We start from the raw sequence: 4822 nt of genomic DNA, 5'->3' as shown, positions 1-4822 counted from the left end.
TTTTTGTCACAGGTCCTACTTCAACGGATCGTTTGGCCAGAAGATGGAGATGATGATGACTGCCCTGTTGAAACAAAATGCAGAATCACAGGCTATCTCAGGCAGTTCATTCTAAGTGGTATGTTTACAGAGTATTCAAGAACTATCAATTAAATTTAATCTTTTGTTTTGTATTCTGCCGAGGTATGAGTGAAACCTACTTTGTGATACATGAACTCCCATACTGAATTAATTGTATTTGCTTAGCCAATGTTCTTTCATTATTAAGAACACAATACATTTGTTAGTTGAATTTCTTTGAAGTTATTAACCACTTACTGACTTCAAATTAAAATTCTAAAACATTCTTTAAAAAATTCTTCAATGTAAAGCATAAGCTTTCTTTTTCTCCACAGCATCATCAAGTGAACTGACTAATCTCATCAAATTCTGGACTGGATGGGAGATTATGCCAAAAAGTCTCATTGTGGAGATAGTAGATGGCAGATATCCCACTGTGGCCACCTGCTATGAGACTCTATGCATTCCATACCACTACAAGGACTATTTGACTTTTAAGAGACCTCCTTGCCTGCCTTGAAACTTGCTTTGCTGGGTTTGGCCTTATTTGAGTGTTGCATTCTCTAGTGCATAATTCTGTTGTTTAGAACCTGTTCAATGTCTGTAATTTAAATGTCAAAATTTGCTGTGCTCCTCTTGAACCTATATATAGAAAAACTGATAAAATGCTGTTTTTTGCTCTGTTACAAACATTGATTCTTGACATTTGGGTTCAGTAGTTGTGAGAACTGTTAAACAAGGAGTTAAGAGAAGAAAATCTGTTAAAAGTAAACCTTTGTGATAATGTTAATGTTCCTTGTCTAAAGAGTCACATGCATTTTGATCCAAATAAAGTACAACAGATAAACTTACTTTGCTGTTTTATTTAGTCACAAATCAACATGTTCCCACTTTCAGTTTTACTTAACACATTTGAATGGTATACATAAAGTTGCATATTTTCAATTTTGAAAGTCAAACATTGCAAGCTAAGAAAAATTTTTCCTCAATGTTTACAACAAGTTACCAACATAGCATTATGTACAGTTGCGTTTATGTTGCCCTTCCATTTAAAGGAATTGCTCACAAAACTGAACAGCAGCAAGGTAGATGTCGGAGCCTAAGGACTGGGATGCAGCTCTTGGATTAACTACTTCCTGTAAACCTGCCATTTGTTCCTCAGTCAAAGGACAGTCTGTTTGCAATGACAATGGTCGAATGGTCCTGGAAAGAAAGGCCACTTTCCTCCCACTCAATGCCTGGAATCTGGACACCCTACAATAAAAAAAACATTAAGAATTAATCATTCTGTACAAGAAACATTGAGTGCTAAAAATGAGCATCCTTACATATGTGTTTTCTGGTTCAGGAACAGGGTGGTGTGTGTGTGACCCAACACCCACAGCTGGTTGGGGCTCATGTTGGTTTCTGTTTGCAGTGGATTGTCCCAACCACTGCAAAATGTATTCAAATCCTCCTGCAGGCGAGGCAGAAACACGTAATGGCAGCAGAAGAGGTGTGCAGCATTTGAAATGTCAAGAAAGCCCTCTTCCTCAAAGTTGTGAAGAACATCATTGTAAACGCATGTAACAGCCACCCAGAGGTCTCTCCATAATCGCTCTATCATGAAACGATATATAATGAAATATGTAGTTAGGTATGGCTTTTTTTTGGTGGTGGTGTAAAACTCCGTATTAGTTTATAAACCTCACACAAACAGAGCCTATATGTTTTATTGACACAATAGATCAGATGGGTTTTTATTAATTGTGAACAAATGGTAAATGTATAGCACTTGATCTTGTCCAATGACTCCAAAGCGCTTTACACTACAATCAGTCATAGACCCATTCATCCATAGGCTGTGTTACTTTCATTGATAACTATTGGAACCCTCAAAAGAAAATCCAGGATTTTTTCTTTTCATCAAGACTCTTACTTGTAGGAAGCTGGTGCAAATATTGTTTTTGAATGACCATCCTCTGGATTGTGAACAACTTCAAGGTTAGAAGAACAAGAACCAGGATTATATCCCCATGAGGAAAACACTACAGGATACTTAAAATTGGCAGAAGTGAGTGAGTGTGCATCTGCATGCACAGTGAATATTTTTCACCAGTGACCTTTCAAGAAAAGCTTTCCAAACAATAGAAGACTAAGAAGACCAGGATCAGTCAAGAAAGTACTCATCTCTTTTTATAGCTTTGTGGTGGAGTGTCCTGACCTAGATGAAATTTCCATCAGTTGCTGAAAAAGAAGGTTTTCTGCAATGAGGGGGTTCATACACCCTTCACAAGAACTGCTTGCTGCTTTTCCATCTAGAGGTAGACTGCAGCATTCAAGGCCAGAGCCTTTCAACTGAGAGTCCAGTTTTTTTCCTGAAGCTGTCAATTTCACAAACTATATCCTGAACACCTCCTTGTTAACCTTGATTATTTTAATTCTGAGTTTTACAAACTTTTAAACAGATGTATAGTATTTTATTTATTAATTGGATTTTATGTCTTTGGGATTTGTAGGACCTTGACCACCAAGTATTTCATTCCTTCATGATAAAATGATGGAATAACCAATGAAAACATATCCTGTTACATATCTGATAATATATTCTGTTGAATAGAGGAATATTTACAAGGTATAACACTCTTCACATACATAAACCTTTTTTCAAAACTAAACCCTTTGAGTGTTTATAAATTTCAAAAAATTGGAAATGAAGCTACAAAAGCCTGTTAGCACAAAAGCTTATCAGCTTGACAGTATTTTATAAGAACAAACCGTTGATTGTGCACACTCTTTCTTGAAATGAAACTGCTTCTTCCTGTGCCACGGACAGTAAACATCAACTGTGCAACTTCTACATTTTCTCTGCCATGGTCACCACGTACCCTGAAAAAGTTAAAAAAAAAACACAACACATTCAGAGCTTTAAATCAACTTAGACTTTTGTTACAACCCCACTTGGTCTAGGGGTAAACATTTGAACTAGGTGTTATTGGTATTATGAAAGAAAGAGTAATTTATTGCTTTTCAGTTCAGTTTCTGTTATTTGTAACAAAACAAACAAAAGGAGGGTACTTAACAAAGTACAAACTATATGAAAATAAAGAAATATGGGGTAAAACCCCACACAATGACTATAAATTTAATAAAATACACAACAATAAGTAATTTAACTAAAAATAATCCCCCAAAAGGAGGGACAAGCTAATTCAACAGTTTCTTAAATCAAAGCGTCCCTGCTAACAACAAGCAAACAAACAAATCAAGATAAAGCTTAACAAGCTTTAAAGAGACTCCTCAGAACCAAGATGGAGTCAAGCTAACCATCAAGCAGGTAAGCACACAAAAGAACCAAGCTTCAAAGTTTCAAAACACCAAGGTCAGAAGTGGCGAGCTGTTCAGTCCAAATCACAGCTGCCATTAGTGGCAGGTGCAGAGAGTTTATATAGTGCAGTTTCTTCAATGATTGGCGGCGAATTCGGAAGAACCAGAAAATGAATAGTCCAACATGAACTCCCGGAGACGTCCAGCAGGAGGAGTGCAGAGCGCGCAGGGTGATCCGAGTCCGTCAGGAACAGCGAAGAAGAGAGTATCCAGGGAAGAAGAGAGTAACCAGCGAAGAAGAGAGTGGCCAGCGAAGAAGAGAGTAACCAACGAAAATCCAGTAGGAGGGCAGAAGAAATCCGATCCCATCAGAAACAGCGGCACCAACAGCACGGAGGAAAAACGGCCCTCCGCAGCGACACCGGCTGGCCAGTCTGTTGATGATGGTACAGAACAAAACACACAAACACAAACATACGGCCACCAGCCGTAACACTTTAAATAAATCTGATAATAGATACACATGGGACAAAATTTGTTTGTAGCCCTCTGTTAATGAACATAAACCCCACAATGGTCACCGAAATAACTTGAAACTGGCAAAAGTAATAACCTATGCAGGGTACAATGAAATCTTAATACCATCAATATTCTGGAGATGAATGTTTATCAATTACCTGAGAGGACAACCAAACCTCTCTACTGATGTTTGGAAGAATGCCAGTGTTGTCGATGCCAGATTGTTGGTGGCAGCACCAAGATACATAATCTGCATCAGAAAAACAACAATGAGCAAAATCCCATGTAAACATCTCATTTGATGGACCATCTCTGCATACCATACGAGAAAAGCCATCTATAGCCCCAAAGATGACTATGTTATAGCTGATTGAGGAAACAAAGCAAACACGTTATTGTAAAAGTGCTAGAATAGAATTGATGCAAGATGTAATTTGTTTTAGTTCAATGGGATAGAGGAACAACAAGCCTGAAAACATAAGTCTGGGCGCCATTCTGTGGCGCCCAGACGATCCCCGCTCAGAGGGTATGACAGCAGTGGGTTGAGCTATTTTGTCCTTTTCTCTGCCTATAAGTGTGCAAAGTGCTTAGTGCATCTAAAATGGCAGGACAAACGCCTGAAATGGTAGCTGAAATGACAGTCAGAGACCTCTCCCCAACCTGAAGGCGTAGGGATGCGACCCTCTCATCCACTGGGGTAAACCCCAACACGAGACAGCTGAGCTGGGGGGCGACAAGCAAACCCACCCCAGATTTTGTAGCCGTCATGAGGGGTTCTTGAACCGCTCTTTGTCTGACCCGTCACCTAGAGCCAGTTTGCCATGGGAGACCCTACCAGGGGCATTTAAGCCCCAGACAACATAGCCTCTAGGATCATTCGAGCACTCAAACCCCTCCACCACGTCAGACAATAATAAAACAAGCTGGTAATGTCCGA

At 39.2% G+C, this 4822-nt stretch overlaps 1 long non-coding RNA gene across 1 annotated transcript; it reads right to left on the bottom strand.

Annotated features, from left to right (window-relative positions):
- Nucleotides 1-903: 903 nt before the first annotated feature.
- Nucleotides 904-3567, bottom strand: LOC124873237. The gene is made up of 4 exons (XR_007039476.1): nucleotides 3367-3567; nucleotides 2818-2928; nucleotides 1389-1659; nucleotides 904-1314 (listed from the first exon to the last, which is right to left on the bottom strand). It is a non-coding gene; the product is annotated as an uncharacterized LOC124873237 (long non-coding RNA).
- Nucleotides 3568-4822: the final 1255 nt, after the last annotated feature.

Source organism: Girardinichthys multiradiatus, chromosome 9 (assembly GCF_021462225.1).
Source record: "Girardinichthys multiradiatus isolate DD_20200921_A chromosome 9, DD_fGirMul_XY1, whole genome shotgun sequence".
Taxonomy (NCBI): Eukaryota; Metazoa; Chordata; class Actinopteri; order Cyprinodontiformes; family Goodeidae; genus Girardinichthys; species Girardinichthys multiradiatus.
The sequence above is the reverse complement of the archived record's forward strand: the minus strand, read 5'-3'. Positions and strand labels throughout refer to the sequence as shown.